The following is a 27,861-nucleotide window of genomic DNA, read 5'->3' on the forward strand; positions in this document are numbered from 1 at the left end:
CTGCAGACTTCCAAGGAATAAATTTTTCTCCCAAAGAAATCAAGGGTTGAGGGTTTTTTGCATCTTTTTCTTTGGGGGTAGCTTTAGCACAGCCTTGACGACACCTCTCATTCACCACTGCCACTACTAGTGAGCCTGGTGTAGGGGGTGAATAAAACTGCCCAGGTCCCTGGGATGGAACCTGGTATTTATGTTCTGTTCATTTGACCACTGGTGAAATCAAGTAAGCAGTTTACCACCTGATCTTGATATGGCCTCATGTATGGGTAGGGATACCTTTCCTGGCATAGTTGGGTGCAAAATGTCAAATCAGTTTGCACCTATTTTCCTACACTAGCTACTTGTATAACAAGAGAAGCAGCCATTCTTCTGAGGAGCTGTCCTATTAAAGGGAGTCAAAGGAGAAACCTCCCACGGTTGGTTCTGTGGTGCTGGAATCAACTGAGGTAAGTCCAGTAATGCTGAAGGCGTAGGTTTGATCGGTACTCTCCATCACAGGCCTTTCATCACCGGCAAGAGAAGCCTCTCTTCTAAGTGATCTGCTCCTGTGAGGGAGCAGAAATGTTGATCTGGATGCTGGGGGCATCCAATACGACCAATGAGGAGGCTTGTACGGCACCAGGACCCAGCTGTACCTGGACTATGTCTCCCAATCTCTGACTCTACTCTTCTCATTTCCTTCTGAGTACAAGAATGGACCTGGAGAAAGCCCTGGAATCTTGATAATGTGAGACCTGAGAGCCCATCTCAGATTCTGTTGAAAAGGAAGGATATTCTGAGAGCCATGGCAGGTCAGTACTGAGAGTTCCTGAAGAGTGTGGCTGGGATGTATTCCAGGAATGCGATACCAGAGGAAATGTGGACGGCTTTCTGACTGTTGGTACCATGTGAAAAGATGGAGCAGGTACAGGACTGGAGGAGCCCAAAGAAAGCAGTACTGGGCCTATGGTTGATGGGACCACAGCAGAGTGTACTGGAGCCAATGAGCACGATACTTGCAATACTTTACCCAGAATCAACAGCAACGGTGACACCGAAAGTCGTAATAGGTCTCTCACCACCACATAAGCCTCTGGCATTGTCTATCTGGATATAGGCAGTTATCCCACCATGATTAGAAATGTCTGAACTAGAGTTGCAGACGAGGAAGTAGCCGGTCTTAATGCTCCCTGGGAGGCACCAGTCAGGGGCTCAGGTCTATCACAGTCAAAATGAGCTGGTACTGGGGAATGGCAAGCTGAAGGGAGTGCTCTACCATCAGTACAAGAGCACTGTTGGTACCATGTGAAGAGGACAGTCCCAGATTTCCTGTAGCTCCTATCTGCTGGTAAAGCTGGGGGAACAACCTGGGGAGGAATCATCAATGAGCTAAAGGAGTTTAGACAGGGGTCTAAGAGCAGCTTCCATAAAAATACATCAAAGACACTCTTCCCATAGTTTTTTTGTCCTCATCTTGAAGCCCCAGCAGATCAATCATCAGTCCCTTATTTGGGCCTCACCCAAATACTTTAAACAGTGTGAATTAGGGTCACTTACAGGCATGGGCTTTCAGCAACCAGAGTAAGGCTTGAAACCTGGGGATTTAGCATATGCCCAGAGGCCTGCCTGACCAAAACTAGCCAAACAAAACCAAAACCCAGAAACTCTAATAAAAAGGAAACTAAAAAGAGGGTGGGTAGGAGGGATGGAAAGGCATTGGATGGGAAAGCCGGTCTTGATGATTACCAGTACCCATCTGTTGTAAGTGATGGTTCGCCAGTTAGGATAGAACAGTAAAGGATAGATTGGTAAAGGGATGGTTGATGAGAGGTAGTGTTGGCAGCAAAAGTTGGAGGAGATCTGGCAAGCCCTCGAGTAAACCTTCAAATCTGCTGTTTAGAGGTTGATTGTTGAGATGTGGTGGGTTGGGAAGAGCTTGGTCTGCGTCTGGGCAGTCTCTGTCTATGCCTCTGGTTATCGTATTGTCTCAGCTGCTGTGTGTATGGTACATGTCTGGGAGGCTGCGATGTATAATGCCTGCCTTGTTTACATTTTGTTGCAGGTGTATAGATGCCAAGAGACCTGCGTGTGGTCCTCGAAACTTTTAACAAATAGAGCGACTTGTCAGTCTTGGCGGCAAACAGCTTTGGACCCTTGAACGAAAGGTTCTCTACCTTGGTTTGGACCTCCCTAGGGAAGTCCGACAGGTCAAGCCAGGAGGCTAGGCACATTACTATGGCGTTGGTGATGGTCCTTGCCGCCATGTCAGCAGTCCAAAGCAGTCTGAAGGGCAGTTCTAGCCAAGAGGTGGCCGGTGGAAGTGAGCAATGTAAACTACTCTCTTTTGTCCTCTGGTATGTAGTCAAAGTCAGAAAATTTGGAATCATTTACATGGTCATACTCACTATAAGGGCTTCATAATTGGCGATCCGGAAGTGCAGTGTTGCTGATGAATACGCCTTGCAGTCAAGTAAGTCAAGTCTTTCCCACTCTTTATCATAAGAGGTGGTTCTAGAGTAATGCTGTTTGCCCCGTTCATTAACTGCATCGATTACCAATGAATTTGTCTGAGGGTGTGTGAATAGAAATTCCATCCCTTTTGAAGGGACGTAATTTTTTTGTCCGCTCTCTGACATGTGGGCAGGATGGTAGCGGTGGTCTGCCAGATGTTCACGGTGGGTTCCATGATTGCTGAGTTAATCGGAAAGGTGATCTTGGAGAAGGTGGACATGTGAAGTATGTCCAAGAGCTCATGATGTGACTCTGAGACCTCCTCTAAGGTTATCTAGAGTGTCTCAAACTCTTTTGAAGAGCTTCTGGAAATTCCTGAAATCATCTCCAGCAATAGGCATAAGGGGCATAACAGTCTCATCCGGCGAGAATGAAGTGTAGGTAGCAGGAGCCGCCACCTGATCTAAAACTTCTGTCTCCTCAACGCTCTGTTTGGGAGAGGCAGCTGGTGGCCCTGTGGATCATGGTGAAGAGTGCCTATATACCTCCACAGTGCCATTTAGGGTCTGTGGAAAACTTGTCTATAAGCTGCCCATGGATCCCAGAATGCCCATTGAGGTGGGAAGGGCATAGGTGGGGGTCCCCAAAGGTGACCATACCACCCTTGAAATTCAGACCCAAGCCGAGACTTAGGGAGCTCCTGATGTGCAGACTGAACACTGCCTTGCATAAGTGAAGAGCGTTGGGAGGAGAAAGCCTCCCCCTTCCTCATCTTCATCCTCCTCACTAGAGGAAGGAGAAGCAGGTGTAGTTGGTGGAGTGAGCAAAAGTGCTGAAGCAAAATCGGTACCGAGGAGAGGCGATTTTCAGGTCTCTTCAGAGCAAGAAACTGTTGAGGCTGTGGTACTGATGGTGGTACCTGTGTGAAAGGCAGTATTGTGAAGGTACCAGGGGACCTTATGGTACTGGTAGAAAAGGAGCCAATAGAGAGCATGCCAAGAACAGCATGGCAATCTTCGGTGCAGTGTCTGTGCTATTCAACATAGGGTCAGAAGGTGGCGCTGTTGCCTTTTGTACTGCAGAGTTGCTCTGTACTGAGCGCTTTGTCTGTGCTGCTGGTGTTGAGGTGGAGGAGGCGGTCTTCTGCCTGCCCTCTTTCTTAGAGCCTGCCCACTTAGGGTCTGTGACTGTGAAGGTACCGCTGGTACCGGAGGTCCCTACCGACTCATAGGTACTAAGCTGTGGCACGGTCGGTACTGATGTGGGGGACGGAGTCAGGGAACATTTCCTCCTTGATGCCGTCTTGATACGGGGTCTTGTTAGCTCTCCTCCTCTTTCCAAGTCCTTTAAGAGACAGGTCCCTTCCTTTCGGGGGAAGAGGGGAGGCCTGTCAGAAGCCACCTGAGGTGATAGGGCGGCAGGAGAAGTTTGCGAGCCCGGGTCTGAAGCAGTATGGAGGAACTTCTCCATTAGGATAAGTTTCAGTTTAAGGTCCCTCACCTTCCTTGTCTGGGTCTTAAGACTGTGGCAATGGGTGCACTTCTGGGGAATATGGGTTTCCCCCAGGCATCGGACACATTGCAAGTGTCTGTCAGAAAGTGGAACTGCCTCACAACAGGAGAGGTAGCATTTAAAGCCAGGCGACCCTGGCATTCTGAGAAAAATAACATCCCTTAAGGGGATGAAAGGAAAAAAAGGGTGGGGTTTTGTGTTTTGTTTTTTTCAAATGGGGAGAAAAAGAAATAATGGGTTCTTAACCAACTAACCTAACTACACTAAACTACTGGACTAATCTAACTAAACTAAATCTCAGGTAAAGTGAGGGAGCGCACTGCTGGAGCTCTGACTCGGACCAAAGAAGGAACGGGGGGGGGGGGCACGGAGGAAAAGAACTGCACGGCACTAATTAATTTCCACTGCAGGTACGATTAGGGGAGAGTGCATGTGCGGCCCAGCCAGGTATGGCTGTCGAAATTCTCTGACTAAAGGCGCAGGGCACACAATCACCCAAAGTGGAGCACCCACAGGGACTCCACTTGAAGAAGAACCAGGGGTCCGAATGAAATTAATAGGCAGCAGATTTAAAACAAACAGAAGGAAGTACTTCTTCACACAACACAAAGTCAACCTGTGGAACTCATTGCCAGAGGATGTTCTGAAGGCCAAAAGTATAACAAAGTTCAAACAAGAACTAGATAAGATCATGGAAAATAGGTCCATCAATGGCTATTAACCAGAATGGTCAGGGATGCAACTCCATGCTCTGAGTGTTCCTATCCTCTGTTCGCCAGAAGCTGGGAGTGGATGACAGGGGATGGAGCACTCACTGATTGCCTGTTCTGTTCATTCCCTCTGAAGCATCTAGCACTGGCCAGTCAGAAGACAGGATACTGGGCTAGATGGACCACTTGTCTGACCCAGTATGGTCGTTCTTATGTTCTTAATTATTTCTGTTGGGTCATCCAATTGCTTATATGTAGACTCCACACCTTTAGGTCATAAAACAAACCTTTCTGTTCTCATAAGATGCTCCTCCGATGTTCCCTGTTCAGCTGTACCTTCAAGGATGATTTTATATCTAATGGGACAGCAGGAGCTGTTGCCTGTTCCCTTTTCAACAATTCCTCCTGCGACAGAAATTGAGATTGTATTTGAGACTATGTGCATGAAATCTGATCCTACCAGAAATCCCAGCAGATAAATGCTCCTTTCCTGAATCCAACTAACTGGGTGGATCTCACCACTATGTGAACATCCTCTCCACAGAACTAATGTTCAGGTTAGCACTATTCCATAAGCTAGAACCTTGCAGCTAGCTGAAAGAGGGATCTGCGATCAAATTCTCTTAGACAGAAAATAAAAAGAAGGAAGAATAGTTTTATTAGACAGTACAGTAGCTCACGAAAGCTTATGCTCTAATAAATTGGTTAGTCTCTAAGGTGCCACAAGTACTCCTTTTCTTTTTGAAAATGGATAGACAATTTATGTCAAAAACCAAAATTTGGCTGAATGAAAGTTTCCACACCTTTTCCTCTTTAAAAAACAAAAAAACAAAAAAAAAAAAAAACACACTTGGGCTGAGGCCAAGCATGGAAATCTTGAGACTAAAGGGAATTTTTTTCCCATAATATTCTATGTATCTGAAAACAGAAGGTTATAGTGACAACAATTTTGCAACCCTAACTACTAACATTTTGCTGTATTACAGCTGTTGGCTAAAGCTATAATATATGGCAGCCCTTTTTAATGTAATAAAATATTTTGCTTTTATTTAATTACCAAACCCCCCATAATTATGAGCCTGTTTATAAAACAGATCCACTGTAGCTCTCCCTTGTGACTGTAAGTAAGTAATGGAGGTAAGTGAGGGAAAGGTAGAGAGAAGCATTGTGTATGCTTAATGGTTTTGTTTACATCTGCTGTTCTAATCTGAATATTTTGCATCCAGCTAACTATACAGAGTAACTAGAGATTAAGTCTTTTGCAGTGGGGGCAAAAGATCTATCTGGCTTTAAGATTAAACTCGATAAGTTTATGGAGGAGATGGTATGATGGTATAACATGGTTTTGGTAATTAAATATTCATGGTAAATAGGCCCAATGGCCTGTGATGGGCTATTAGATGGGGTGTGATCCGAGTTACCCAGGAAAGAATTTTCTGTAGTATCTGGCTGATGAATCTTGCCCATATGCTCAGGGTTTAGCTGATCGCCATATTTGGGGTTGGGAAGGAATTTTCCTCCAGGGCAGATTGGAAGAGGCCCTGGAGGTTTTTCGCCTTCCTCTGTAGCATGGGGCACGGGTCACTTGCTGGAGGATTCTCTGCTCCTTGAAGTCTTTAAACTACGATTTGAGGACTTCAATAGCACAGATATAGGTGTGAGGTTTTGTTTTTCTTTTGTAGGAGTGGTGGTTGAAATTCTGTGGCCTGCGTTGTGCAGGTCCCTTCTGACCTAAATATCTATGTATCTAAGTCCAAATGATGATAAATTAAAATAAAGAACTGATTTTTCAATTGTGCGATATGAAATTCAGTTGCCTATAACTTTAAAAAAAGGCTGGTTTAATGTAATTTTTATACACTTGAAATTATATGGTGAAATAACTTGTAAATTAAATCAGAATCAAGGGAATTCCCTAAACAACCATGCTGGGGATTTGTTGGGCTCTCTCACTGATGTACCTAATTAAAGTGCTTATCTGTTGAGATTTCAAAGGCACAGCTTTATAATACCACACTTCCATTTTAAGCAGGTTATTTCTGATACTATTCCTATGATTTTGCCTAAATGTAACAGGGTGTGGGGGGGTGAAATTACCTCAGAACAGAAATTTTATTATTTAATAAAACAAAAAGGAATGCAAACAGAAATGAACCCCCTTCACTACAGCAATGTTCAATCTGTCTCAGAGATTTCAATTTCCATAATTTGCCTTGGCTGCTAAGCAACAAATCAAATATGATTTGATACATTTGAATGCATTATTCTTCCTCCTGCCACTCTTGTGACTGAAAAAGAGAGTTGTGGAAAGGGTGTTTTCAGAGCTATAATGCTTAGGAGGGGGTTCAGGCTTCAGCAGGTGTATTAATTGTATATAAATAAATACACTTTTGTTTGTCCTGGGGCACAAACCAAGAGACACATATCCAATCTGTAGTAGCTTGTTGTCAGTGTTACTAATTCTTTGGATCTTTATGAGCCCTTCAGGGAGGTCAGTCCTGTCTAAGTTACCCGGCTCATCGCAGAATAATGATGGAAAGAAGAGAAGGAAAGATATAAACAGATACTACCGTACTCAGACAGGGGGAGAAAAAAGCCAAACAGATAACTCTCTGGTCTCACTGTTTGGGGCTCTGGAAATCTATAACTCCTTCCCAAGGCTCCACATTGTAGACACCATATTTGTAGCTGAGTGCAGAGCTAGATGTAAACAAACACCTGTCAGGGCCAATCAAAAATGCTCCCTATTCCCTACGGGCAAGTTACCTTTTGTAACTTTTGTTCTTCGAGATGTGTTGTGCATGTCTACTCCACTCTCAGTGTGCGTGCGCTCTGCACACAGTCATCGGAAGTTTTTCCCCTCGGTGGTACCCACTGGGGTGGCTCAAATGCCCTCTGCTGCAGTATAAAGGGCCCAGCCGATCCCAAATCCCCTCAGTTCCTTCTTTCTGGAAACTCCAATGTAGATGGGTAGAAGGGGCGGGGGGGGGGGGTTGTGGAAAGGACATGTACAGCGCATTTCAAACAACAGTTACAAAAGATTAGTAACCATTTTTTCTTCAAGTGATTGCTGTGACGCTGGCAGACAAGGTGCCAACTCTTGCCAAGGCTTTAGGCCTCAGCCGAGCACTGACAAATGCATTGCTAGAAAGAGGTGGTTATTCACCCTATGCAGTAACTGAGGTTCTTCAAGATAGCTGTCCCTGTGGGTGCTTCACTTTAGGTGAATCTGTGACCCAGAGCTTGTAATTGGAGATTTTTAATAGCAGTGTCTGGTTGGCTCACATGTGCGCTGTCCCCATCTCGTGCTGCCTCAGAAGGTTACATAGCGCTGTGCAACCAACCCCCAACTTGGTTCCTTCTCTACCGCATAGGCTTTGGTGCAAAAGAACTCTGAAGTACAGGAGAGGAGGGAGGGTAGTGGAGCACCCACAGGGCAAACCTTGAAGAACCTCAGTTACTGCAAAGAATGAGTAACTTTCTCTTCTTCGACGAGTGTCCCTGTGGGGGCTCCACTTTCGGTGACTGTAGAGCAGTGCCCCTCAGTGGAAGGAAGGGACTTTGGAGTTTCACTTTTGACAGATGATAAAGCCACAAGTCCCAGTAGGGTGTCTGATGACGAGTGCTGCTCTATGGAATGGTGCTGTGTGAATGTATGGGTGAATACCCAGGCTGCTGCTTTGCAAATGTCCACAATAGGTACATTGTTGAGGAAGGCTACCGATGTAGACAGTGCTCTAGTTGAGTGTGTGGGTTTGCAATTGTTGCTGGCAACAACAAAAGTAAGTCAGTGCAACTACAGATCCATTTTGACAGCCTCTATTTGGATATGGCATCTCCCTTAGATTGTTCCATGATGGAGAGAAATAATGTTGGTGACTTTATGAAAGACTTTGTCCTTTCAATGTAAAAAGCGCCCTTCGGACGCCCAGGATATGAAGTATTGCTTCTCATTTGTTCCCATGAGGTTTTGGGAAGAATGATGGGAGATGGATGGGTTGATTCAAATGGAATGATGAAACTATTTTAGGTAGGAATTTGGGATGTCGTCTCAGGGTAACTTTGTTTTTTTTAAATATTGTGTATGGGGGGGTGCCCTGAGGGCCCCCAGTTCCCTACTTATCAGGCAGATGTGATAGTAATGAGTAAGGCAACCTTCATCGAAAAGGTAGAGAAGTGAACACATCACTAATGGTTCAAAAGGGGCCCCTGTAAGGCAACACAGCACCAGACTGAGGTCCCATGATTGAGTAGGGACCCATATTTCAGGGTAAAAGTTACGAAGACCCTCGAGGAAGCATTTAATGGGAGGGTGGGCAAAAATCAAGAACTCGTCCACTTCGTGGTGGAACGTCGTGATTGCCATGAGGTGTACTCTGATCGAGCTCACTGAGAGGCCAGATTTTTTGAGTTCCAGTATGCAGTCCAATACCATTGGTAAAGGAGAGGTCATTGTCAGTTTGCCTATTTTGGCACCATCCATGGAATCTCTTCCATTTGTGCAGATAGGTATACCGTACAGTAGACCTTTTGCTGTTTAAAAAAATGCCCCTTACCTCCTCTGAACAGGTCATTTCATTGTCTCGAACCATGAAGTAACCATGCCTTCAGCTGCAGTCTTGCGATGGTCACATGGTAGACCTGACCCACATCCTGAGACAGGAGATGAGGTAGAAGTGGAAGAGTGTGTGGTGGGCAAACAGCCATCTTCCAGAGGTAAGGAAACCACATTTGTCTGGGCCACGTGGGGGCTATCAAGATGACTCTGGAGTTGTTGTCCTTATCTTGTTTATGACCTTGGCTAGGAGAAGGTTTGCGGGGAAAGCGTACAGCAGATGTGTATCCTATTTTAGGAGGAAAGTGTCACAGAGAGAATGGGGTCCCACTCTGGAACAGAAGTGTGGGCACTTGGAATTCTGATTGGTCACAAATAGGTCTATAGTTTGGAACCCTCATTGTTTGAATATGTTCTGTGGCATCCTGGTGTCCATTTCCCACTTGTGGTCCTGGGAAAAATTTCTGCTCAGTGCATCTGCAGTGGTATTTTTGGCTTTGATAGATAGGAGGCTGAGATGTCGATGTTGTGGTGGATGCACCAGTTCCATAGTAGGATGGCTTTGTGTATGGGAAGTGTGACTGTGCCCCTCCTTGGTGGTTTATATAAAACATACAAAACAAAAAGTAACATTGTCTATCAGCGCTTTTATGGTCTTGTCCCTGATCATAGGTAGGAAGTATATGCATGCATTGCAGACTGCCCACAGTTCCAGTAGGTTTATGTGTAGTGTCGATTCAGATAGGGACCAGTGGCCTTGGATCATGTGGTTGTGCAAGTGTGCTCTCCAGCCCAGCAGAGAGGTGTCCGTAATGAGTATCATCGATGGAGAGCCCATGCAAAGGGAACTCCTGTGCAAATGTGGTTGAGTCCACCAATATCGAGAATTTTTACTTTGGTTGGCATCGTAAGATGTTTGTCTACACTGTGTCTGTGTGGGATATATACTGTCCTGAGCCAGTCTTGCAGCATCACATGTGCAGCCTGGCATGTCTGATGACAAATGTCATTGCTGATGTGCAGCCTAACAGCTGGAGGCAGATCCTAGCTGTCTGTGGCCTGGTATGCGTTGTAGTGATTAGATTGACTAGAGTGGTAAATCTGTGTCAGGGCAGGGAGGCTATAGCTTCCGATGAACTCCAGTCTCTGCACAGGTGTGAATGTTGATCTTTATTTATTTGTAGACCTAGCTGTGCAAGGAGAGCTGTTGTATTTTGGGTAGTTTCTAATGCCTCTTCTTGAGTTCAGGCTTTGAGTAAACAATCATCCAGATAGGGGAATATCTGGATGATTGTTTACTTTACAGAACCCTTGTCTGTGGAAGTGAGCTGTCACTACAAAGGACTTTTGAGAATATCCATGGAGCCGTAGATAATCCGAAAGGGACTACTTTGTATTGGAAACGATCTGTTCCCAGAACAAATCTGGGGAAAACACCTGTGTTGCATATTGTTATGCTGAGAACCAGTTCCCTCGTTCTAGTGCCAGAATTATCATGGCTAGCATGATCATCCTGAATCACTGGGTCTTCATGAATTTGTTGAGTCTTCTTAAGTCAAAAATGGGCCTCCATCCTATGTGTGTGTGTGGGTGTGTGTGTGTGTGAAAATAATAGGAGTAGAAACCCTTCCTTTTGTGTTGTCCTGGTACTGGTTCTACTGTGCCAAGGCATATGAGGTGGTTTACCTTCTGTCATAGTAGGTGTTTGTGAGAAGGGTCCCTGAAGAGGGATGGGAAGGGAGGGAGGGTAAGGGGAAATGGAGGTAAATTGGATGGAATAGCCAGTCTCGATAATTTCTAGTACCCGTTTGTCTGATGTGATGTTTCACCACACTGAGTGGAATGGAGTCAGATAGTCGATGGATGGATGTTGTCGGATGGTTCGAGCAATAGAAGATGTGAGAGGTGTTTCTAGTCCTCAACCAAACCCTCAAAACTGTTGTTTAGAGGGAGGTTGTTGGGATGTCGAAGGCTAAGAAGGGAGTGGTCTCTGTCTTGCAGGTCTCTGCCTCCACCTTTGTGGGTCATATTGCCTTTGTGGTTGAGTGTAGAGTGTGGATCTAGATCTTTGTGTCGAGTAATACTTCCTGTTTTTCCTTTTGTGTAGGCGTGTATATGCCGAGGACCGCAGTGTCACCCTGGAGTCCTTCGGTGTATGAAGGGACTGTTACAAAAGCTTTCATATTTGATATTTGCATGTCAAACATTTTTCAAATCCTCTTTGTTGCTATGAAAGAGATTAGTTTCCATTATGTAGGGTTATAAAAAATATTGATTTTAAAATGTCATAAAATAATTACAAGTAAAGTTTAAAATCATACTTAGAACTGATCCCTGCCTAATTCTCTTTATTCACTGAAGTTTTTCCATCACTGCTTTGCTGTAAATCGCAGAGAGAACTGCAATATTCAGACTAGGTTTTGAGAAAGATTTTGAGACAATGGAATTGGGTTTTACATGGAGAATGCTATAGAAGAAGAGACTTGATAGTAATTTAATTTGAGGCAGTCAGTAATTAGTGAGCAATAACCTGCTCTAATCAACAAAGTCAAATCTCATATTTTTCCCCACAATTTAGACAAATCACATTTGCCAACCTCCAGTTATTACCTCTCAAGAAAACAGTACAATTAGAATACTTGATGTACAGTCACTGACCCATTATAGATGAACTGAAATGCTTCATTAACAAATCCTGAAATCTCAAATCATAGAAGACATGCATGTACAGCTGCATTGCAAATAATTACAATGTATTGGTAAAGTAAAAAACTATTTTTTAAAGCCTACACGGACCAGAGTTCAGACTGTAGAGGTTCCAGGCCAAATTCTCTGCTAGGATAAATCCATTAAGTAGAGTTATGCCAGCAGAAAATTTGACTCTGTGTTTCTCCTAATCAGTTGATGACAGCACAAACTTTCAAACCATGAAAAGCACTGCATTTTGTACAGTACCTTAAGTGTTAACTGATATCACCAGTAAGAGGAACAGAGAACTCTGAATTCAGGTTATGGCAGGTAAATAAAGGAGGAAATACATCTATTTTGTTTAGAAATGCATTCTTGTATATAATTTTAGCTTATACACATTATAAATAGTTATTTTTCTCATTTTTTGAAAAGTAAACCTACTCCCTGAGTTCAAATCTTTCACTTAGATAGTACAATAAATCAGCCGTAGATACTACACTATTACTGTAACAGGCCAAGTTCTAATGAATTTCTTTCAGCCTAGCTGGTCAAACAAATTGAAAATCTAACTGAACCACTTATGGCTATATAGCAGTGATATGCCTATCAAACATGCGGATTTGAAAACATCTGAAGCACTGCATTATGGTATATTTTACTGAAGTTAAGGAAATACAGCACATGCTCAGTATGCTTTTTGAAATGCCAATAAGTAACCTTAAAATAAAAAATTATTTCAAATTTATCAAAAAGACAGACAAGTCAATGTACTGGAAGACATTCAAGGCCTCTGTGATGGGTATGACTATGCCCTATATTCATACCAGGAGAAATTTGCAGGTAATCTGCTAAAGAAAAATTGCCACATCTGTTAACTTCCTTTAGCTTCCCTCTTAAAATTCTACCATGAGACTGCTCTACTTCCTCTCTGAAGCAAGGAGGTCATTCTAGCCTACCCTCTCCCACTCCTTGTGTTTCTCAGCCAGAGAATAAGATGAAATCATCTTCACATTGGCAGTTCTGAAGATTTAACCTTTTTTTGTTCCTTAAGTGTCCAATCTGATGTGTCAGAAGTAGCTTTTCTCTTCTGCAAGGCTCCAGAGGCAAACCTCTATCCCCTTAGGCTGCACTGGGCAAGATGAATGACAGGATTAAAACACTCAAGAGTATTTTTAACAAAGCAGTTTGAGGTCCAGTTCTGCCCTACAGGCACCAGATCCTACAAACAACACTGAACACAGACCACAAAACCACTCTCTTATAGAGATTTTTAATAATTCCTACACTCTGTATAGGAAAAAATGCTTCCCTTATTTCCTTCTGAAGATTTGACAAGTGTTTTGAGAAAGATTTGGTTCTACTGCATATTCTTCCTGAATGATTTATTCCAGCCACCTATCCAAAATCATTATGGACAACTATTTTGAAGAGCTGAGGTCTGAGGGGAAAGGCAAATATCAATTTTTTCAGTGAAGCTTATTGAAAAATTCTAAGGACCTTCTTCCTCTGATGTATTTTCTCTTAGATTTAGGCATTTTTCTTCTGATTTTTCTAAGTTAGGAATCTATGCATCCTGTTCCGGACCTTCAGTAAGTGCTAAATTTTCTCTCAGATTCTTGATTATACTTCCTGGGGCTTGTTTGGACTACCAAAGAGTGGAAGAGAGATGGGGATTATTCCTTAGAACTGCAACCAATGTAACTAGTCAGAGCCTACAGGAAAGAAAAAGTATCTATTTCTTTGTGGAGATCAGGTCAATATTCTGGGCCTATAAGGGTAAAAAGGAGTAAATTTAATGACAACACAGCTGCTTGGAGCTTTAGAGGAGGGATTAGATTGAGGCAGCTCCAAAGGAATGCAGCCTGTCCACTTTCCTAGTGGCATGATAATCAGTTAAGAACTTTCAAAGGAACTCTTCCCCCAGGGAGGAGAAAGAAGAAAGTTCTGACTTAGTCTTGAGGTAGAAACATTCATTTCATCCAAAGAGATGGGTTTCATCATGGGTCTGTTCACTGAATACAATCAAAGCTGGATGCTATAGTAACAGAGACAGGGTTACCCTTGTGAGCGGAGTGTCAAGAATAGGTCCCTTTTTCACTTAAACTCAATTAAAAAAAAAAAAATTATGTATATCATTCTTCTGGAAAACTGAAATAAAAAAAGACGTCAGGTTCACTTTCTTGTTATGGGGTGATTTATTGCTGCTTGACATTTAGCTGTATTATTGGGCTGCCAGGATGCAAACTGTGTTTTATTTCAGAACAATCTCTCCCACCCACCACAAGCAGCTACAAGCAGGTACAGCATGAAGTCTCATTTCATTAAGAACTGTCATACCTATAACGTACTTTACTCTAGATTCACTCAATCCCTGGCCTTTATAAATAGAAGTAAAGATTCTCAATCTAGAAGGTAGCACTTGGAGTTTTGGAGGCTATTTAAGGAAGTTCTTGAAAGAGCTTCTCCCCAGTTTGGAGCAACACTTGTCAACTTCTTTTTCAGGAGAAGAGCATGATTTTGGGGACCAAGAGAATATATTACAACTATACCTCTAGGGAAAAAAAAATCAAAATATTTGATCTCTTACAGCAATTTGGACAATCCACTATTAGCAATTTTAGCAATACCTCCAACTAAGGCAGAGAAATAATCCTGATAACCTCCCTAATCTCCATCCTCCTGGAAATGTTTCCTGTAGGCAAGTTTCTAAATTAATGCCTCCCTCCTTTTAAATGCATAACCTAAGCATATAGATTGGTCCAGGGTAGCCTATCAAACAGCTTAGAGAGACAGAGTGCTGAGAAACCCCCAACTCCCTCCTCATCTCCTAGAACTAACACCCCAAAACAAAATATTCATTTCTGTTCTTATCATTCTAAACAGAAACTGATATATTATTTTCTTACTCATCTTTGAGTCCTTCTACTGTGTAGCACTAGGCTGTTCCACCAAGAAAGAAAGGATACTTACTGGAGATCTCTCTCTCCAGCACATTTCCTAAGAATGCCCAAGAGTATGAAAATCATGAAAGACATTTAAAAAATGCTCTCTGATTAGAAATAATAAAAGAATAATACTTTAAGGACCAATATTATTATATAAGTCACAGAAGAAGCCATGGTCCCTGTCATAAGTTCAGTGTGTCAATAACACAACAATTTTGTAGAAGATGATATCAGCCTTGAACTGCAGTTAGAATTGCTGAGACTTAATTACTAACATTACCACAATTAGATGTTACTGGGACCTTGTGCAGATTGTTAGCTTGTTCAGTCAAGTGTACCATAAGGCACTGAACCTATGAAATCTCACACCCACACTTGGATGACTGGCTGCACAAAACCTTGCATTGCTACTTCCTAAAGAAAAAGGTTTATACCAGAAGGCATTTGACACCCTCTATTGCTATTGAACAGTCACAATGGTCAGCCACTTATTTAGACTGAATGTCTAGCGGTTACAAATATGGCTTTTAAAGAACATTAACTGAAGTTTGAACTTAGTATATTCACATCTCCAAGATCTATACTGTGCTCTTCTGAGAGTTGGACTGTAGCTTGTGTTTACTCTTTTCCGCCATATTTTTGTTAGAGAAGCATGTAAAGAAACAGTTGAATATTGCCAACAGTTCTCAGCATATATTTTTTCCTTATATCAGTGTATGCAGAGCAGTGCTTCACATCCTTTCCGGCATGAAGCTCCAAATAGTGATAGATCTGCACCTAGGCCCTCCGCATCCTTGGCATTGTTGTTGCATCTCACCTGTTTTTAATCCATTGTCTCTCATTTGCTGTTTGTTCTTTTTTATCTTTTATCTTTATGTTCACATGTGTTTTCTTGTTATCACTGCCTTTCTCCCCCTTCTCCCCAGAAACACAGCCCAGCCGTCTTCCTTTGCTCTCTGTGAAAATTCTCTTCTCCAGTTTTCCTCATCTAAAGCCCTTCCCCTCTCCCCACTCCCTTACTCTATGTTCTCTCTCTCCTAACTTTCTTCCCTCTCTTCCAGTTCCCTGCCTTACTTTCTCCTTAGTTCACTTTCATGGTTTTGCTCTCTTTTCCACCTCTCTTCCCAGTATATAGTTGTCAACTTTTACATATATTGCCAAGTACAATTCTCTTAAGGTCTGATACTGCACCACTGAAATCAAGAAGAAATTTTGCTATTGACGTAAGTGGGATCACGACTTTAGTAATGGGATAATGGACAGTGCTGTAGGCATTCTCTGAAAGCAAGAGAAAAAACAACCAGAGGAAAAACACACTAATCTCACCAGAATTCAAATAAAAACCACCCAGTGGCCCCTAAATCACTGGCCAATTTGAAGATAGTCTTAAAATAAAATCACACAGCTCTCCTTCCAATATTACTTGGCCTTTCTCCTCCAAGTAACTGACCTCTTTTTGCCTACACTGAGAAAGGTAGCTCTCTCTCAACTGCACCCATCCTCACTCACCCATCAAGATGACCTTCACGCAGTTCTAGATGCAGCCACCAGGGTTCAGAGCTAGGAACCAGCTGCCTCCAGCCAAAAAAGCAGCAGTCAGAGAGCGGGTCACTGAACAGCTTCCATCCATGCATTCCTGGGACATTGACCAGGACAGCAGTTTCCTGGGATAGGTTTACAAAGCCTGCTCTTTTCTTAGCCAGTCCTGGGCTAGTGGAAGGTATGCTAGTAATTTTCCTTCTTCCCACCACCTATCAGACAAATGGATGCAGGGAGATAAAGGGGCAGAAAAAAGGTATACCAGGTGGTATACCTGTACAAAGAGAAAATAAAAAGAAGTAGGTGAAAAGAGGCTGACCTGGCCCATTGTTTTCACAAAGCTGAAATTGGCCTTTTTAAAGCACCAAGCATATATGCTACTGGTCTGGGCTTTAGTCTGCTTGTACATTATAAATGTCATCAAGTCCTGATTACTTGTATCTAAGTTACCATCAATTTTTAGTTCTGTAATCAGTTCCTCTTTAAATAAAAAATCCAGAGAGGGAGGATGCCTAGGGGTACCCTTCAGAGTCAATTTCAAGAATACCTGTTATTTTGTGAAATCCAGTTCATTCCAAGTGCAAAAGTATTTCTGAAAACCAGTTTTTATGAGGCCTAAAGATAAATCACATGTAGTGGGGTGATTTAGTAGTATCCAGAGAGTGACTGACTGAGGCAGGTAAATCATTCCAAACTTCCCTTCAGTTTAGTAGCACAATTTTAAATAATATCCCTAAAGAACCTCTGGAAAAAATGGTTACTCACCTTCTCGTAACTGTTGTTCTTCGAGATGTGTTGTTCATGGCCATTCCAATCAGGTGTATGCGTGCGCACGTGCACGACGGCCGGATGATTTTTCCCTTAGCAGCATCCATCGGGTCGGCCTGGGCGCCCCCCGGAGTCGTGTCCTTATGGCACCTAATATATAGCCCTGCCAACCCGCCACCCCTTCAGTTCCTTCTTGCCAGCTACTCCGACAGAGGGGTAGGAGGGTGGGTATTGGAATGGACGTGAACAACACATCTCAAAGAATAAGAGTTACGAGAAGATGAGTAACTTTTTTCTTCAAGTGCTCATTCATGTAGATTCCAATCAGGTGACTCCCAAGCAAAATTGGGAGGTGGGGTCGGAGCTGTCCACTGACTGGAGTACTGTTCTACCAAAGGCCACATCATTTCTGGCCTGTCTAGTAATTGCATAGTGTGCGTCGAAAGTGTGTATCAATGACCACATCGCCACCCTGCAGATTTCCTGGGTGGGAACTTGGGGCACAAAGGCTGTTGATGAAGCTTGTGCTCTTGTAGAATGCTCCATTATCAGGGGCACTGGGATCCCTGCTAGATTGTAGCACTCGGTAATGTAGGCCACAATCCATGATGAAATGCGCTGTGTCGAAACAGGCTGGCCCTTCATTCTGTCCACTACTACGACAAACAGCTGTACCGACTTCCTGAACACTTTCATTCTTTCTATGTAAAAGGCCAGTGCTCTGTGAACGTTGAGAGTGTGGAGTCTCTGCTCCCTGCTACTCACATGAGACTTGGGGTAGAACATTGGGAGGAAAATGTCCGGGTTGATGTGGAACTGCGATACGACCTTCGAGAGGAAGGCCGGATGAGGTCTGAGCTGAACATTGTCCTTAACAAACATGGTGTAGGGCAGCTCGGACGTCAGAGCCCTAAGCTCAGACACCCTCCACGCTGAAGTTATCGCCACCAAGAACGTGACCTTGTAGGAGAGGTAAAGCAGGAAGCATGTTGCTAGAGGCTCAAAGGGATGCCCCATGAGCCTGGAGAGGACCAAGTTAAGGTCCCAAGCAGGGACCGGTTGGCGGACGTGCAGGTACAACTTGTCGAGGCCTTTTAGGAAGTGACTGACCAGAGATTAGCGAAAACTGAGCAGTCCTGTACCCCTGGGTGGAAAGCCGAGATGGCAGCCAGATGTACTCTTATAGAAGACAAGGAGAGACCTTCCTGCTTCAGGTGAAAAAGATAATCCAAAATCGGGGGCACTGAGGCTAGCACCGGGGAAAAGTTGCGCTGAGCTGACCAGATTGAAAATCTCTTCCACTTGGCCAGGTACGTGGCCCTACTGGAGGGTTTCCTACTGCCCAAGAGAACCCGTCTGACTTGTTCTGAACAGGAGAGCTCAAACGGGTTCAGCCATGGAGCCTCCAGGCTGGGAGATGCAACGACTGAAGGTTTGGGTGCTGGAGCCACCTGTATCCTGGGTGAGAAGGTCTGGGAAAAGCAGCAGGGTAATCGGGGCTCCCGCTGACATGTCTAGGAGAGACGTGTACCAATGCTGGAGGGGCCAGGATGGTGCTATGAGAATGACCCGAGCCCGGTCTCTGCGGATCTTGAGCATGACCTTGTGGACGAGCAGTATGGGTGGGAAGGTGTATAGAAGCGGTCCTGTCCCCCTCCCCCCTCGCCCTCAGTGGAGGAGGAACGCGTCCGCTGTGGAGCCCGTACTGTGATTCTGGAAGGAGCAGAACTGCTCACACCTCCTGTTGCATCTTGTGGTGAAGAGGCCGATCGGGGAGAGCCCCACCTCTGGAAGAGCGAAGATGTGACGTCCAGGCAAAGGGATCACTCATGCCTGTAAAAAGACCTACTGAGGCTGTTTGCCAGCTTGTTTTGGACCCCTGGAAGGTACAACACTTGTAGGTCAACTGAGTGCTCTACACAGAAGTCCCATAACCTGAGGGCTTCCTGGCACAGGGGAGAGGAGAATGCACCCCGTTTGTTGATATAGAACATTGCAGTCGTATTGTCCATCATGACCAATACGCTTCGACCAGCTAGGTGTACTGCCCTGAGCTCCCGGACATAGATATGAAGTCAGAGATCTGTCTGCGACCAGAGGCCCTGAGTTCTGTGGTCCCCCAGATGAGCCCCCTACCCAAATCTGAGGCATCTGTTATTAGCGTCAGGGATGGTTGCAGGGCAGTGAAGGGGACGCCTGAGCAAACCTGCTGAGCATCCATACACCACATGATCGAGTCGAGGATGGGGCAAGGTAGGGTCACGATCCTGTCCAAGCTGTCCCTGGCAGGTCTGTACACTGATGCAAGCTGCGACTGAAGTGGCCGAAGGCTAAGTCTGGCATGTCAGACCACGTACGTAGAAGCTACCATGTGACCGAGCAGTTTGAGACAATTTCTCACAGTGGTGGTGGGCAACTGCCCATCCCTGGATCATAGCAACAAGGGCCTGGAATCACGCCTGCGGGAGGAATGCTCTGGCTTGGGTTGAATCCAGAACGGCCCCTATGAACTCTATCCTCTGAACCGGGGACAGAGTCGATTTCGCCTCATTCAGTAGGAAGCCCAGGTTCTCGAAGGTGGCTCTGATGAATGCCACCTGAGTTCTGGATTGGCCTTTGATCAGCCAGTTGTCGAGGTAAGGGAACACCTGTACCTTATGTTTCTAGAGAAAGGCGGTGACGACTGCCATGCACTTGGTGAAGACTCAAGGTGCCGCTGACAGGCTGAAAGGGAGAACTGTAAATTGGTAATGCGAACCGTTGATCACAAACCTGAGGTACTTTCTGTGGTTTTGCACTATTGCTATGTGAAAATATGCGTCCTTCAAGTCGAGGGCAGCATACCAGACTGGTGGATCCAATGAATGGATAATGGAGGTCAAGGAGACCATGCGGAACCTGAGTTTCCTCACAAACTAACTGAGGCTACGCGGTCCAGGATAGGCCTTAGGCCACCTTTGGTATTAGGAAATAGCGGGAATTGAAACCCTCGTCCCTGTGCTCCAGTGGAACATCCTCCACAGCCCCTAGCACTAGGAGCGAGTGCACCTCCTGAATGAGAAGTTGCTTGTGAGAAGGGTCCCTGAAGAGGGACAGGGAAGAGGGGTGGAAGGGCACAGAATTGGATGGAGTATCCCCTCTCTACTGTACGATGCACCCAGCGGTCAGAAGTTATACGGGACCCTGCACTCTAGAAAGGGGATAGTCAGGAGGAAAAGGTAAGGTGGGGTGAATCCAGTCTCTGGTCTGGTGCGCCGTCCTCGACCGCACCTTCAAAATGCCCGTTTAGGGCCGGAAGGTGGTTTGGGCTGACCCTGGTTAGCGGAGGAATGTTGTCTTCTCCTACCGCTCCAGTTCCTCCTCCTAGAATTGTCCTGGCGGTTCTGCTGTTGGAACCTTTGAGGAAGTTGTGGGTGGAAGTGTCTGTGCTGTGTGGCGGGTGTATGCAAACCCAAGGATCTGAGGGTGGCTCAGGAATCTTTTAGGCTGTGGAGCCATTTGTCCGCCTTATCTGAAAACAGAGTCTCACCCTCAAATGGGAGGTCCTGAATCATTTGCTGAACTTCATAGGGTAACCCTGAAACTTGAAACCAGGCCCCCCGTTGCATAGCCACCCCCTGTCGCCATGACTCTTGTGACTGCGTCTGCAGCATCTAAGGCTGCCTGTAGTGAAGTGCGGGAAACTAATTTCCCTTCTTCCATCAAGGTGGTGAACTCTGACCGAGAGTCCGAAGGGACGAGCTCTGTGAACTTAGCCATGGAAGCACAGGTGTTATAAGAAAAGTACTTGTGGCACCTTAGAGACTAACAGATTTATTTGAGGTGTTAGAGTACCCGCTCACAATGGCCTGCTGTTTAGCAATACGGAGTAGATTTTTCTACCCACGAGGTCCAGTCATCTAGCGTCCCTATTCTTTGGTGAAGGACCTTGGAAACCTTGATTCTCCCGCTGGTTAGCCGTATCGGCGACCAACGGGTCCAGAGGCAGATGGGAGTAGGATGCTCAAAGCCTCTGGAGGGGACAATATACTGGCACTCATTGCGTTTGGCAATGGGTGGCAGAGATGCTGGCGTCTGCCATAGAGTTTTGGTGGTGTCCACCACCGTCATTATGAGGGCCCGTGAGGGCCCCGAGGGTGCTAGGATGTCCACCATGGGATCCGTGTCCTCAACCACCTCCTTGGCCTTGATGCCCAAGCCTTGGACAGCCCTGCGGAGCAACTGCTGTAAAACTCTGTTGTCCTCTAACGCAGGGGCTACGGATGTCCCCACCGACGCTTCGTCCAGCGACGAAGAGGAGGAAGCGTGTGCTGGTGAAAGAAGCTCCGTGCTGCCTGCTCTGGACGGGTCACGTGACTCCCGGAGCAGCGTTGGAGGGGGTGCAGATGACAGTGCTGGGGCCATAGGCGTCATAGCCAGCATCGGCGTCAGTCTCACAGGAGGGAAATGCATCGGCACGCTCACAGGAGCCACTGGGGTCGGGGGGGGGGGGGGGCCCGGTGCCGACATCGGCTCCTGGGCCATAGGTGCCTGCATGGAGGTCGACATCAACAACAGTGCAGGTGTGGGAGATGGGTGTGAAGACATCGTGAAGGCTGGTGCCAAAGTCGGAGCTGAGCACGGTGCCGGAGTCAACAACGATGCCGGAGGAAAAAGCGTCGGGACCGTAGGTGCCGGGGGCGGATGCACAGCGGAAGGCGATACATAAGTGGTGGAGGCGACTGAAGACGTCGCTGAACGTGGGCCCTGGGTTCCTCTCTGGCCCTGGTGATAAGCCCAGGGAGTCCAGAAGGGCCACTGAGGTGGGTTCTGCCACCGCGAAGGCCACACCTGATGTTCCCTTCTGTCTCTGCCCGACCTCGCTCTACGGCTTCTGCTCCTACTTGAGCGATAGGAGTCAGGCTCTGACTCAGGTCTCAGACACTGACGACCACAGAGGAGCTGGGTGTCTCAAACAGCGAGAGCTCGGGGAGTGGGAAGGCGCTCTGTCAGAGTGTGTAGGTACCAATGGACAAGGCGAAGGGGAGTGCCTTGACATCATAGCTGGCTTTCCCTTGGAATGCACTGGAGCATGGGGCTGCGTCAGCGCTGAGAATTCTTCCCTGGCAGACGAGAATGGTGCCATCAGATGGAGAAGATCTCTGACAGCTTGGTACGCTTGCGGCATGGACGGGAGCTGCAGCTGCTGTGTAGGTGCCAGAGGTCAAGATGGGGCCGGACTCAATTACCTCATGTGGGCAGGAGTCAAGACAGCCCCGGAAGGAGATGCTGAGGAGTGGCCCGCCTGGGGTCGGACTTCTTGAGGCTTAGTCAGAGAACGGTCATCTGGCTTTTTCTTCTTTTGAGGCACTGGCGAATGGGAGCGGTGCCTAGTATCAGAAGGGCCCCATGAGGAGCCATGGTGGTGCTGAGTGTCCTTGGAGGAGTCCTTCCTTGGCACTGAAGTCGCCGACAGCGTCGGAGCGCTCAGCATCGAGGACAACGCCATCAGGGTCGGATCTCTCGAACCCGGGTCGGAGTGGGGGCACAAGGCTGCCTCCATGAGGATCACCTTCAGCTGCTGTTCCCGTTCTTTAAGTGTTCTCGGGCAGAACTCGCAGCAGATCTTGCAACGATCTTTCTGATGAGTCTCCCCCAGGCACTGAAGAAACGACAAGTGCGGATCACTCTTAAGCATGTGCTTGGTGCAAGCCACGCAGTTCTTAAATCCCGGGGACCACAGCAAGCCACGGCACCTGGGCCAGAGTGGGGCAGGAAGGAACCCCAACTACCATACTATACTAAACTTTAAACTGATACAACTAACTATATACACCGAATAACGAAGAGACTTGCTGAGCAAGAGCCAAGGGAAATTCCAGCCACCGTCACTGGCAGTAAGGAACTGAAGGGATGGCGGGTTGGCAGGACTATATATTAGGCACCATAAGGGTGCAACTCCCAGGGGCGCCCAGGCTGACCTGACGGATGCTGCTAAGGGAAAAATCTTCCAGCCATCATGCACGTGCGTACACACACACCTGATTGGTATTGACATGAACAAGCACTCGAAGAACTGTTGCACTGTGTTCTCGCTGATAATCCACCCTGACTCCAGCAAGTTATTTTGCATCCTCCTCCCTAGTGAACAGCTCCAGTACTAGCACCTCTGTTGCTCACAGCTTTGCCAAGATGTAGCAATGTGAAACTGACCTGGTTCATATCAATATCACTGCTGCCCAGGGTTCTGAACAACAGTACAGAAAACTTACAAGACTCTAGTCAGCTTTCACTAGAACAGCTTGAGAAAGCTATGAGCAGCAAGAAAAGCAGACTGTCTGCAAATTTAAAAGACAGCATCGTGCATCAGCTTATATTCTTCATAACCATAAAAGGGCCAAAAACTCAAGTTTAAAAATATTTAAAGCTCAGATTCTGCAGAAGTTAGTGCACTCATCTGGGAACTATTCCTACCCATCACAGGTAAGAGGGTTTTTAAAGTTCTCGGCATTTTAATAAAAATAAACTGCAACAACAAAGGTACAAATTTCTCCTTCAGAACTATGGACCTTATCCTGAAGGTAATAGTAATTCTGCCACTAACTTCAATATGAGCATGGTCAGAACGTTTGTGCAGTACATGCCAAGTTTAAGTTTAGAAAACCATTTCAAATTTCCAGCATACCTTAAAAAACATTTAAAAATTTCTCTCCTAAATAGATTTTTTGCAATTTACCCCAGAATATTTGTTTGCCCAATCAAACATGAAGAATTTTATTCTAAAAAGTTAAGTGATTGAGAATAGGAGTTTCGAATCTATATGGCAAGTTTATATATCTTCTTTACATATCTTCTAAGGTTCTACAAGTTGTTTTAATCTTTACCATTACACATATTAATAAATGTTTTTGAATGCATTAATTTTATATTTTTGTACATTAATGTTCAGAACATGTCTCTACCCTCAACCCTATGTTTCTAGCCCCTAATTTAAAACATGCACTTTATAACTTCTTGTACTATCTACAACTTCCAAGTAGTGTTGTTTCCAAAACATTTATTATTTAATATAATCTCTCTGCTGGCTTATATGAATTTTTATATAATAAATTATTATTTATAAAAACAACACAATAGTACATAGTTTATTTTACTAGCACTCCTAAGGAAACTATTTAAAACTAAATTATTTAAAACATGGCTAGACTTGTTATTGTCCTAATATGTTTAAGGAGATCTCTGCAGGAAAAAACATTAGAGCTCCCAATTTTTAACAATAGTAAGTGAAATAATATTTTTATTATAACTTTTCCATACAAAATGCTTAACCTACAATTAAGATAGTCTGGAGTTTTAAATGGTCTGTTGTCCCAAATGGTCTGTTGACAATGTTGAAGTTTGATCATTTACTTCCGCCAAAAGAGACTGCAACTGGAATATTCCTTGCTTGCCCAGGCTTTTATATGAAACAGTTTAATATACAGACATCAACAGTTCAGAACAAAACCTACATCATTACTCCACTTTAACAGCACCCAAAAAACTTACCTCTACTCCTCCAAAGATGGGAAGACATGAGAATTATCTGTAAGTAATTTTTCATTTGTTCTTGACTCCTTTTCTCCCATCCTACATGAAAGACTATACAGGACAGTTGGAAGTACAGCTCCTCTACCAGAAGCAAGGAGGCAAAAGATCTGTGAACAAGACTTCCTCCACATAAACCCCAGTCTGTTCCTTTACCTTCCAGTTAGACATTTCTATAGCAGGAAAGGTTTAGAAGGAAAGAAATAGCACACTTCCTTAGTGGAGAGGAGGGTAGAATGTGGGGTGAAAGTAAGATGACAAATGAAATTACTAGCAAGTAATTTTCAATTGCTATATGTCCCCCTTCTTCTACTACAAGACAGATAGCTGAATGTAAATAAGCAGCACCTGAAGCTGAGAATTTACATACCTTACTGTGCTGTCTGCAGTACGTTCTATCCAACAGTGCAGACAGCAATCCAGCTGATAAGTGTTTTATAAATATGATGAACTGAGTATGCACCTTATATTCCTCAACTCTTTCTCCCCAGGAAGTAGAGTTACTTTTAGAAAAACATCTCCTGATACTCAGGGATGATGTTAAACTGTTCATATATTAGGCAGATAAAGCTTTAAGCCATCTAGAATTGGTAGCCTTAGCCATTCCCTTTCCTTTATGGCATCCCTCAAAGAGCCACGATGATTTGTCTGTCTTCTCTGAACTATTGACAATGACATAGTAAAACTTCAGAACCTGTTTAATGTCCAGTGAATGCAGCTTTCTGTCATAAGAAATAAAAGGACTGCATAGATAGTTGAGGAATGAATTGAGGATGCTGACCTCAAATCCCTTCTTAAACCCTATCAGTAAAAAGCGCACAATGTTCTGTAGGGAACAGGAATAACTTTGATATTTCACACCATAATCTATTTAAGTAAAGATGCCCTAAAGATGCCTTAAATAAGTGAATATGTTAAAATTATGGAAGCTTTTCTGTTCTTACAAATCCAAACAGCCACACTACTGCTATAGAGATTTCTCAGTCTAGGAAATGGTTACTCTTAATTTTCTATATGTTAACTTGTGGGTTTTGGCAGTGCAACACCAGACTCTGGGAAAGGAGATCAAGAATTCAGGGAAGAGAACAAGGTAGAGCCACCAACAATATCACCATCGCCCTGACCAAAAACTTCCTTATTGCCCACAAAGGTAGAAGATTAAGGAAGAAAAAGAGTAGACCAGTGCCTTCCTCCAAAGTCTCAAGTTCATCTGGGTTCAGTATTCCAGTGAAAAAATCAGGGCACTTGAGAGACCTGTCTATGGCAAACCAGCCTATTGTGGAGCTGTCACATTTATCACATCTTGAGAAGAAAATGGGTTTGGACTCCTGACCCACTAGAGCCAGCTACTCATGACTGAGTAAGATAAGAAAGGCTGCCCATAGGGATAAAAGGCAGGACATCACCATAAGCTTCAGAAAAACAGCTGGTTCCAGGTGCAGTCCTGGCTATTCACTTTGGTACCTGATGACCTGTTGCTACATCTAATGAGCATATGACACCTGAGAATTAGAGATTTCCACAGCTGGAGGATTAAAGGAATTGATGATACTGATGTTTAACTTCCATTCCTCTGGGGTCCAAAGAAGACCCTGGTGGGCTCCCCAATCCATGAGGCTTGCATCCATAATGCACATACAGGTTTGGAGGGGAAGCTACCTCTGGGAATGCCAAGTACCTGTGTGCAAACTGGGAAAGAATGAGAAAAACCTGTGAAAATGAGACTTACAGTTATCCCAGAGATATGGAGAAGAGAATCACATTGGTCTGTACTGAGCTGGGATGCAGGCAGGGAGGATCCAAGAGAAGAGTCTCTGCTGTCTTCAGGCAGGACAGGAATTTGAAAGGTTTCTGACTAGGCAAGAAATCCCATAGGCCTGATAGAGGGGGAATGTTGTCTGGATTCTCAATATCAAAATTGAAGAGAATGGCTCTGGAACTGGATTCCTCGGTTTCTCCCCCTCATGACAGCACCCCTCTCGGTAGGGGGCTCAGGTAGTTTTGGAAACTCTGCTTCCAGCTTCTCCCTCTGCTCGGGATTCCCCGATTTGGCTGCACTGGTGGGAGGTATGAGGTCCTTTATTTCTCCATCTTCTTTAAATAGCCTAGGATAAAAAAAAAAGGGAGAGTAGAGGAAGAAGAGGCAAACAGGGGGGACCAAGAGGCAAAACTGGAAGGAAAGGAACAGACTGGATCCTGTAAGGAGGAAGTCTCAGTTCTTCTGCTTTCTTGCTTCATGTTGGGTGGAGCCATAATGCCAAGTGTTCCTGGGTATCTCTTGTAGCATGAGTGAAGGAAGAGGAGATAAAAATATAAAGTTATTCACTGTACTAAGATTACTACAGATCTGAATTTATATCCTGAGTGATACCAGTCAGCTCTGTGTTCTTGGGGAACCAGGGCACAGTATCCAGCCTGTCTGACTCATGAAAGACACCCCCCTACCAACCTCTGCTTAAACCAAAACCCATCAGAGAAAAAAACTTGCAGAGAGCAGTGAAGGGCGTTGGGAGACACACCTAGGCCCCTCCCGATAAGAGTGACAAGATTAAGACATCTCCATTAGCATACAGAATGAAGAACAGAGACAACTCCCCTAGCCTCATCTGAATGAGAGATGGAACAGAGATTAGCATAAAGAATGAAGAACAGAGAACTACACTGAACTCTGGGACCAGAAAAGGAGGGGCGCATTGCATCATGGGAATGTCTGCTCCAGATGTTACTGAATCTATGCCTGCACACACCCAGCTCAGCAATTATCAGACCAATGCTAGTAATAAATCCTTGATTGATATCCAAAATACTGAAGCAGCCTAGTTGCATTGTGAGCTCCCTAGAAGAAAACACCACTCATAGCCAAGACTGATCAGCTCCTATTGTCTAGCCTAAAAAAACCCCTTGAGTCATCAGTTTACCCATAAATAAATCTAGTGGTCTCCCTTGAACCATTGTATTTCCTCTACAAAACCCCTACCTATGCCCAAGTAAGTGTTCTGATGCATAAATCCAAACTCTACATCAGTTCCACTGGGACTCCATGTCCTGACTGATCGTGCTGGGGGCTCTGCCTGTCTCCTGCACTCAGGACCCTGAGCTACCACCATCACCTGGGAACGCTAACCAGTTCATGCTTCAGGGAGTG

The 27,861-nt window shown here is 44.9% G+C and overlaps 1 protein-coding gene across 4 annotated transcripts in view; it reads right to left on the reverse strand.

Moving 5' to 3' along the window:
• Window positions 1–27,861, reverse strand: part of WASF1 (WASP family member 1) — a 173,419-nt gene that overhangs the window by 117,291 nt on the left and 28,267 nt on the right. The window contains exon 2 of one of the 4 annotated variants that reach the window (XM_084624110.1): window positions 26,446–26,821. The exons of the other annotated variants lie outside the window; for them this stretch is intronic. The gene's annotated coding sequence lies outside the window, so the exon portion shown is untranslated. The remainder of the gene's footprint in view (window positions 1–26,445; window positions 26,822–27,861) is intronic. 4 annotated transcript variants of the gene reach the window in all.

The sequence above is a fragment of the Lepidochelys olivacea genome (genome assembly GCF_965140295.1).
Source record: "Lepidochelys olivacea isolate rLepOli2 genome assembly, chromosome: 3".
NCBI classification, from domain to species: domain Eukaryota; kingdom Metazoa; phylum Chordata; order Testudines; family Cheloniidae; genus Lepidochelys; species Lepidochelys olivacea.